The sequence below is a fragment of the Chrysemys picta genome, chromosome 14, assembly GCF_011386835.1.
Source record: "Chrysemys picta bellii isolate R12L10 chromosome 14, ASM1138683v2, whole genome shotgun sequence".
Classification (NCBI taxonomy): domain Eukaryota; kingdom Metazoa; phylum Chordata; order Testudines; family Emydidae; genus Chrysemys; species Chrysemys picta.
In genome coordinates, this window is record NC_088804.1 from 25,568,148 (window position 1) to 25,578,331 (window position 10,184).

Consider the following 10,184-nt stretch of genomic DNA (forward strand, 5'->3'; position numbering starts at 1 on the left):
ATAGCACAGAATCCATTTATTTGCAGCAAATGTCCATGTCACAAAACCACCTCGACAAGCGGCCTTAATTGGCAGAGGCACAAAAACTCTCACCACACTCCAAATGCCAGAACTGTCAATCCAGCACAATACGAACACTGAGTCTCTTTAATGTAATATAAATAGAGCAAAAGGAATCAGTTCACATTAGAGGCTGTTATACTGTCCTCCACCTGGGCGTGCTAATATTCGTGGGCATTCTTCTGGGTCTAGAGGGCTGTTAATGACCATAAGAACTTTGGGATCTATTCTTCTTTCCAGTGGCAGTTGGACTTACTTGCATGGATTGAGGAAAGAATGGGCTCTAAGTGGCTGAAAATTTAAGCCTTCCTTTTTTTAAAATAAAGTCACCCAAAGATTCCTTTTTTTTAAACTTGCAGAATCTCAAAAAATGAACAAAAATTTAGTTTCTTCTATGGGGGTTCTCTCTCCTTGAGTCCCCTATATTTCTCTCCTTTGTGTGATCTTCCCCTTCATTTGCTGTGGCTTTGCCTCAGGGCTCAACCCCGCTTGAAAACTGTAGTTTACCTCATGGAAACAATGACTAGCCCTTAACGACAGCAGCACAAACAAAAGCCTATAAAGGCAGGATTTGTGATTTACATGGGGTTAATTACCACAACAATCATGTTTATTCACTTCTCTAATAAATCCTTAAGGCAGAAACAAGTACTAGCTTGACCAGCTTCATCCCGTGAATGTATCTCCCTTGTTACTTTATTTGCAGATCTGGACGTGGAGAACAGAGAGAGAGAGAGAGAGAGAGAGAAAGCATGTCCCATCGGTTAGGCAATGATCTATAACTCATGAGCTCTCATGTTTCCCTGAACTCCTGATCTCATCAACGTGTAGTTCAGTGCTTCTGGTACATAACAGATTCTACCATGACTTTGACTAAGGTTAAAAAAGGGAATGTAGTGTATATTAAGTAAATGTAAGCTACAAATCTGAGCAATCTAATGCACTGACCAGAAGAAGAATGCTAGGTCAACACTAGTCTCTGCTAAGTTATTAGGGCCTGATCCTGTGCCTAGTGAAGTCAATGGCAAAGCTCCAACTGACTTCTGTGATGCAGGGCCAAAACCCTAGAGAGGTCTAGGGCTTTGTTTTTGCTAGTGTATTATATGTACCATTTCATCCTCTTAAGCACTTTTCAAGGACCATGAGATGCTTTACAAACATTAATTAATTATAGTCTTACAACACCCTAAGGAAGTAGCTAAATATTGTCATCCCCATTTTACAGCTGGGGAAACTGATGCTAAGAGATTAGTGACTAACTAACCCAGGCGGCCGTCAGTGGCAGAGATAGAAATAGAACCAAAAAGGTCTGGGTCCAGATTTTCAAAAGTGACTAGTGTCTTTGAGCTGTGCCATTTTTGGGTGGCCAAAAGGAGACGCCTTAAATGGACCAGTGCAATTATCCCTATTATACAGCGTCTCCCAGCCTACTGTTATCGCTATAATGTGTCCTGATCGATTTCCCATGAGGGGATACAAAGCGATTTTGCTTCAGCTGTTGACATTTACTTTGGCCCTGATCCAACGCTTTGGAAATCAATGGAAGCCCTTTAGACTCTCTGGGCCCAATCCTGTATAGTGCTGAGCACTTTGGCCCCCATTGACAGCAATTGCATTTGAGGTTGCGTAGCCCTCTTCAGGCTTGGGTCCTCTAGGACTACATCTAGGGCAGAACATTTCATATGCCTTTGGAAGAGTTTGACACCTTGTTGTGAAGGAAGTTGTTTGTGTGAATGCAAGAGCAAGGTGAGACAAGGCAGACTCTTTACTTTGGCATGCACACTGTAGTTAGTACTATCGATGCATAAGATACAGTACAGTAAATACAACAAACAAAGGGCTCGCTGTGGTATTTACACCCGCCACAAGTCAGTTTACAAACTAGGATTATTGGGAGGCCAATAAAATAGTTCTGCTTTAGACAGAAATGTCGTGTTTGGGAAGGTGCGTAGTTCCACATTCCTTGTTCTTTACCAGCCTGATACATTCCTACAGCAGAGGTTTTACAAAATTGACCTTTTATTTTCATGCTTCCCATTAATAGTTAAGAAAAACCTAGGGAAAAATAAACACTCTGTCCCTGATTGTTTATTCACCAGTCTCTTAGGAACCATAATTAAGTCTCCCAGGAATTGTGTGTTTTATCATATTGTATATCTTAAAGAGCCACTTTAGGTAACATAACAAGGAGTGCCTTATGAAGGAAAATTGGATTCATTTTAAGTCTCTTTTTTAACCCCCCCAAAGAATGGCTCTTTGTTTACTACTTTCGTGCATGTGGCAACTTGCCCAAGCAAATAGTATGCTACATAAATACCAGAGATTGGTATTTATGATATTACATAAACATACTCTGAATAATGACTCATTGTTGAAGTGAAGAACACAAGCAATATAAATTGCAGTAAATGTGTTGTTTCCCATCATACCAGTAATGAAATGTGAATGTTTTAAGCAAAATTCTGTTGATGTTGGAGAAAAACAATAGAATCTCATTTAAAACACTTAGATCCAATTTTTAAAGGTATTTAGGCATTGCTGTGCTCACTGTTGGAATGCTTATTGATTCAGGATCCTGAATCTCATTTTCAAAAATGATTTAAGCATTTAGTACCCTAAGGGATTTTTAGTTCCAAGTGCCTAAGTTACTTTTGAAAATAAGTAGGTTCCTAAATCACTTAGATATTGCAACACTGAGCTAAGCAATGCCTAAATACCTTTAAAAATCTGGGTCTTAATCTAAAAAAAAACCCCATAAACCAAAACCAGAGATTGGTGCTGCTAGAAATAACACAATTACTGGAGTAATCAATAGTTTATTTGGTCAGTAGTTAGATTTTTTTGGGTTAATATACCACCGACTTATCGCTCTTTAAATTAAAAATTCATTCTTCATTCACCGCCTATGAAAATCTTTGCTGTGAAAATCTCTGTGCCTAGAGATCTGAGCTGCTAGAATTCCTGGGTTCTAATTCCTGGCCCATTGAAGTCAATGGAAATTTTGCCATTGACTTTAGTGGAGCCAGGATTTCACTCACAGCCATTAACTTGCTCCATGACCTTGTAAAAGTCACATTAACATCTTGGTGCCTCAGTTTATCCATTTGAAAAGTTAACAAAATATTTGCCTCCCTCCCAAAAATGCAGCATGCATGAAGGTTCTATTCAAGTACAAAATGATCATCATCATGATTATTCTTTTAATTATTATTATGGATTGATAGCTCCCATGCTTTGGGCTTCTGAGTTAAATAGCGGTTAATACCCCAACTATCAAATGCTCACAGTGATTCTTTTCTTTTTAACTCAGTTAAGAGGTTACCAAACCCTCATTTTTCAAATCCAAAATTGTGTGTTGCGTTGGTCGTCCATTGCTGATGCTGATGATGATCTTGTTGCAATTCTCATCTATGGCTATGCATGTGACTCGGAACCCTGATGCACAGTTGACCACACTGAGGGTATGGAAAGTTCGTATCTATGATGTTTGATGATGCAACTCACGGCGTCCACGTGCAGCCTGGAGACAATTTCGTCGATCCCGCTCAAACCTCTTACATACTGATCTTGTCAGAGACCGCCAATGAGTCCTGTTCTGAGTCATTTGCTCGAGTTCTTTAAGATTGATGCCAGCCCACTGGAGATGACTCGTGAAGTTATCTTTGAAGTGTTTATATGGATGACCCTTCTTTTCTTTTGCCCTAACTCAGCTCCTCTTGCAAGATCTGTTTTGAGTGAGGTGGTCTTCCAATCCAATGACATGTCCAGTCCACCTAAATTATGCTCTCAATTGCATTTTCTGAGTGCTGGTTGTGTTTGCTCTCTCAAGGACCTTAATATTGGTCACCCTATCTGTCTTGCCAGCAAATGCTCATTGTTGAGCGGAGGGAGTGCATATGAAGTTGCTCAAGCTGTTTAATATCAGAGGGGTAGCCGTGTTAGTCTGAATCTGTAAAAAGCAACAGAGGGTCCTGTGGCACCTTTAAGACTAACAGAAGTATTGGGAGCATAAGCTTTCAGATGCATCTGAAGAAGTGAGGTTCTTACCCACGAAAGCTTATGCTCCCAATACTTCTGTTAGTCTTAAAGGTGCCACAGGACCCTCTGAAGCTGTTTAATGTGTCATCTGTGAAGAGTCCAAAATTGCCATGTCACTTACAGTCCGTGTTTAGTCTAAATTGCAAGAGCATGATAAAGATGAATGAACAGCATTTTTATCTCCCATTTAAAAAGTATAATAAAATTTCTCTCCAAAAATGATACGGCATTTTATACTGTGCTTTGACTGATACCTTCCCTTTCCCTGCAAGCACCACAAGTAATATATATTAAGAGAAATGGAGGCTTAGGGTGGAAATGTGCTTGCAAAAGGGATGCTTTTTTCTTCCTGAAAAGTAGAAAGTTGCTCAGCATCCTATTCTGGCATTTGCATTTCATGATGGCTTGCAGCATTGCAAGCTCTGGTAAAATATTTCCAAGGAACTGCAAACTCAGAATTGAGCTTCACCAGTTCCATGTTGCTGGTATGTGACTGGAGACAGGTTTAGGTTTTTTTTTAATAAATCCTCAACAGAAGACTTTTCAGCTCTGGTTCTGAACAAAGGACCCCCCCTATTTTTCCACTCAAGGCCACACACAGCTCCTGCTGTCCTTGGCTAAGGAAGAAGACAGGATTGGACATTCCCATCAAACTCATCAGCACTGCTCTCTGATCAGCCACTGGGGGCACTGCAAAGTTCCTATTCTTGTGAACATCCATGCACTGTTGCATGGTCAAGCGCTGTTAATTGTGGGTGTTAAAACTGTAGACTATTTCTTTGTTTCTTGCTAGTACCTGCTTTGATTTTGTTGGTACATAAACACTGTAGAGCTCTTTAAGTTTTAAAAAGAATTGCATTTTGAGATCACACACATTCCTGTGAGCTGTTCTGTTTAATAAATGGAATTTTACTGATGGAATAGATATATTTACCCTGTTTCATTTATTTTTTCTTCCTTTTCAGATTTTCTGTACAGATTAGGGGGGGCTGTGCGTCTGAAAGATTAGAAACCAAAAATAGAAGAGACTGCTGTGGTTTGCAAAGCAGTGCTTGATCCAGTGATGCATAGTGGTTCAGTTCTCTGAGTATGTCATGGAAGCTTGTCAAGATCTTGATAGAAAGACTGATGGTGCTCTTGCGACCAAATGTGACATTCTGTGCAGCATTCAGGAGAGTGGAAAGTTGATGAAGGATACATTTACAGAGACAACTGTGCCAAGTGCTGGAGATCCAGGCTAAGGTAAAGTGTCATCTTAGAGCTGGGTTTCTATCAGCAGACAAGAAAAAAATAGTAGAAATATGAGAGAGGACAAACCACACGGTAAACGTCAAACAGAATCACAATGCTGTGTCAACCTGGAGATTTAGTAGTAGTATTTTAGAACTGATGTTGCAGTAGGGCCTGAGGCTCCAGTTGGGATCAGAATCCTGTTATGTTAGGTGCTGTACATAAGAAGTTATAGTCCCGAGCTGTAACTCCTTATTTATTTGGAATGCCTATCCAGTGTGCCTATCCCATTTACCCTGGGTGAACGTATATTGAAAAGTATTAATATTACCAAATAAACCAATTACAAATCCCCTATCATGCAGGACTCGGCAACCCTCTTAGAGCCATCTCTTCTCAAAAGCCTGAGAGAACAGATGGCAAGATAATCCCGTTGCAAAAGTGCAATAACAAGAGGGCCCAGGCCTAGGGTTACCATATTTCAACAATCAAAAAAAGAGGACGGGAGGAGCCCCGCCCTAGCCCCGCCCCCGTCCTGTCCTAGCCCCGCCCCCATCCTGTCCTAGCCCCGCCCCTGCCCCTTCCACTCCCTCCCACTTCCTGCCCCCTCAGAACCCCCAACCCTCCCCCCCACTCCTTGTCCCCTGACTGCCCCCCAGGACTCCACCCCCTCACTAAGCCTCCCTGCCTCTTGTCCCCTGACTGCCCCCTCCTGAGACCTTCCCCACATCCTAACTGGCCCCCTAGGACCCTACCCCCTACCTGTCCCCTGACTGCCCCAACCCTTATCCACACCCCCACCCCCTGACAGCCCCCCCCAGAACTCCTGACCCATCTAAACCCCTCTGCTCCCTGTCCCCCCCCTCCTGGGACCCCTGCTCCTAACTGCCCTCCAGAACCTCACCCCCTACCTAAGCCTCCCTGTTCCTTATCCCCTAACTGCCCCCTCCTAAGACCCCTCTCCCTAACTGCCCCCCAGGACCCTACCTCCTACCTGTACCCTGACTGCCCAAAACCTTATCCACCCCCCCAGAAAGCCCCCCCCAAACTCCGGACCCCCCCCCGCTCCTTGTCCCCTGACTGCCCCCTCCTGGGACCCCTGCTCCTAACTGCCCTCCAGAACCCCACCCCCTACCTAAGCCTCCCTGTTCCTTGTCCCCTAACTGCCCCCTCCTGAGACCCCCCCCACCTGTACCCTGACTGCCCAAAACCTTACACCCCCAACCCCCAGACAGCCCCCCCGAACTCCTGACCCATCCAACCTTCCCCCCTGCTCCCTGTCTCTTGACTACCCCCCCCCACACACCCCAGAAACTCCCTGCCGCTTCTCTGGCCCCCGGCAGCGGGGGAGGGGAGCAGGCTCGGAGCTCCAGACGGCGAACCGCGATCTGTGAATGCAGGGAGAGAGAGGAGGGGAGTGGTGTCAAGTTTCAGGAGAGAGGAGGGGGGAAGTGAAGGAAGGGCTCTGGCTCTGGCTGTCGGAGCCCCAGCTGCTTTGTAAGCCGCGCGCACGCTCTGTATGGGGGGGAGGAGGGGAAGTCCGGACAGTGACAAATTCCCCCCGGACGCTATTTTTAACTCGAAAAAGCCGGACATGTCCGGGGGAATCCGGACGAATGGTAACCCTACCCAGGCCTAACCTCACTGACTTAGGCCCTGTCTACAATACAGCGGCACAGTTACAGCACTGCAGCTGTGCCACTGTAGCATAGATGCTTCTTACATCAACAGAAGGGGTTTTTCCGCCCAATGCAGGTAATCCACCTCTCCAAGAGGTGGTAGCTAGGTCAACAGTAGAATTCTTCTGTAGACCTAGCTGCGTCTACAGTGGGGGTTAGGTTGACTTCACTATGCCACACAGGGTATTAAATTTTTCACAGCCCTGAGCAAGGTAACTAGGTCAATCTAATGTTTAGGTATAGACCAGACCTTTGTGTGTTTTGAATCAGGCCTAGCGACCCCAAACATTGCAAAAGACACAGAAGAAAATAGGATGGTCAGTTTTGGGGTATGTTACATATATGTCTTGTTTTAATACAACAAATGCTTCAATTCAGGACTTTTCATAAAAATAGCCTTTTACTCAAGATTAAGGCTACGTTTTAGTCACAGGTATTTTTAGTAAAAGTCAAGGACTGGTCACGGGCAGCAAACAAAAATTCACAGCCTGAGACCTGTCCATGACTTGTACTATATACCCCTGACACATTCTTGGGCGGGGGGGAGGAGAGGGGGCAGCCCAGGGGTGCCACAGGTGCTCGGGGTGGGCAGCCCAGGGAGTGCCCCGGGTTCTCGGGGGGAGGGCTGGGGAGGCTGCGGGTGCTGAGGGGGACCAGGACTCCTGCTGGTGCTGGGGAGGGTGGAGGGTGGCAGGGCTGGCACATTCCCTATCTTGCTCCACGCCTCTCTGGAAGCAGCAACACCCCCCTCCCTCTGCCTCTAGGCAGAGGCATGGCCAGGCAGTTCTGCACACTGCCTCCACCCCAAGCGCCGGTTCTGCAGCCCCCATTGTCTGGGAACCGTGGCCAATGGTAGCTGTGGGGACGGCGCCTGCGGGCAGGAGAAGCATGCAGAGACCCCTGGCTGCGCCGCGCCTCTGCCTAGGAGCAGAGGGATGTCACTGCTTCCGGGGAGCCCCTGAGGTAAGGGCCACCCAGAGCCTTCACCCCCTCCCACACCCCAACCCGCAGCCCCGAGCCTCCCACCTGAACTTCTGCTGCTGCTGGGGGCGGTGTCCCGAGACTGCCCCAACAATGGCCAATATGGCTGGCACAGGGGCTGCATGAGCTGCTCTAGCAGCCCCTGGGCCAGGCGCACCAGCCACAGCAGAAGTCACAGAAAGTCACGTGACAAAGCCACAGCAGAAGTCACGGAATCCGTGACAAACTCGGAGCCTTACTCATGATCAACCCTACTCTAACAGTGTGCTCATGTGATGGAGGAAAACAAATTCTAAGTGCCAGCTGCCACCAGTTTTAATCATTCTTTTTCAGCCCAGTTCTTAGCAAAGTAATTCAGTCCTTACCATTCTGATCCCCTTTGTCACAAGCAGCTTTGGTACTCTGTGCAGAAAGGTGATCATATATGCCACAGAAACATAATGACTAAAGTAATGCAGAAACACAGTGTTCCTTAACTACTTCATTTCTTTATTACTTCAGCTGTTTAAAATGTTGAATAGTAACTAAGGCTGCAACTTCACATTGAAACAGAAGTTTCTCTGATGTCCGAAACTGAATACCAAGCCTCAGAGCAGTTTGTAACTTGCCTCTATATCTCATGATCTTTATTGCCATGTACCAATAAAATCATTGTCTTACACAAAAGGAGGCAGATGCTACTTTGCTAATGATTGTTTTGAAAACAAGCAGCACCCTGATGGCACCTTCCCAAGGGGGAAACGGAAGAGAGCTTGAATTTCCCTACCTCTGAGTAAGTAAACTATACACCCCTGTCAGCAATCACAGCATTCAATGCACTTGAAGAAGATTTGATATGGAATGCATTTGTGTACAAGCACAACACACACATACACACACAGGGCCAAAATTCCATGTACATCACTTACAAATCAGATTAATTTTTGTGCATTTAAGAAGTTCAATCAGCTAACTAAGGCAATCAGGCTTTGGCTCATTCTACTAAATGAATTACTGTACATGTTCAAGAGGCATTCAGAGACATGTCTAATAGACAAAGTTTGGGTGTAAGGTTTATTTGCATGAGTTTAAAAAGGATCTGATCTTATAACTCAAAGATGATCTCACAAGCCATCTGTGGCAAGGCTTCCTTCTGCAACTCCTAACATATGCAAATAAAGACTGCCTCCAGACTTTACCCACTGTGTACTATTTGTACAAAGTTTTGTTTGTTTACTTTTAACAAACTGTTTTCTTTGTTGTTCTCACAGTTTAAAAAAGCATATTCTGTAATGGTCCTCAGTAAACCTTGTGTGATTGTCTGTTCATTTTAGAGAGGGACTGATGTCTTGTTATTAGAGCAAGACACTAGGACTCCTGGGTTCCTTGCCTGCGTCTATGTGACTTTTGGAAACTTTTGGAAAGTTATCTCAATGCTTTGTGTCTCAGTTATACCAGCTATAAAATGGCTCACATAAAACTTTCCTACCTCACAGGGTTGTGAGGCTTAATTAATTAAACATTTGTAAAGTGTTTTCAGATCCTCAAATGAAAGGCATAAACACACCCACCAGTGTATATATTAGAACACACCCACATCCACCATTACATAGCACATATATGAGAACATAGATGTATTCCATTGTTCCTCAGTACTGTTCTACACAAGGTAAGTATCAATGTTAGGATTCAAAATGGTACGCTGATTTTTACAGGTGAGTAATTTAGCAGCAAGGAGCAATTTATCTGTATTGCCAGGGTATCAGGGAATACACAACCTACTCAGTTATCACTAAAAAGAAGAACAGGAGTACTTGTGGCACCTTAGAGACTAACAAATTTATTAGAGCATAAGCTTTCGTGGACTACAGCCCACTTCTTCGGATGCATATAGAATGGAACATATATGCTACTCTGAAATCAGTTATCACTGGTCCTTAACTATTAACTAGCTATTTATTGGGGAGGGCTTATTTGCCTCTCTGTCTTGCAGGTGACCTTTTGCTTCTACTTCTCAGGTTTTTGTGGATGGCTGTTTGAGGGTGGATCCCAGTAGTGTCCATACTGGTTTTGTTTAGATCTAGCAGCAGCCGTTTGATGCCATTAATTACAAATGTGCTTTCCTGGCGAATACTACAGAGCTCGATCTCATCACCCCTTTTGGTCAATGTCAATGCACCAATACTAAGGGAGGTAGTGAAGTTTTTTGGCCTGGCC

General features: G+C 44.6%; 1 long non-coding RNA gene across 7 annotated transcripts in view; it reads left to right on the plus strand.

The window, feature by feature from the left end:
* The window catches only part of LOC122173910 (uncharacterized), a 193,903-nt gene extending 185,249 nt beyond the window's left edge, over window positions 1-8,654 (plus strand). For all 7 annotated transcript variants that reach the window (XR_010592587.1, XR_010592588.1, XR_010592585.1 and 4 more), the window contains one exon: window positions 5,064-8,654. This is a non-coding gene — a long non-coding RNA (uncharacterized LOC122173910). The remainder of the gene's footprint in view (window positions 1-5,063) is intronic.
* The last annotated feature ends 1,530 nt before the right edge of the window (window positions 8,655-10,184 follow it).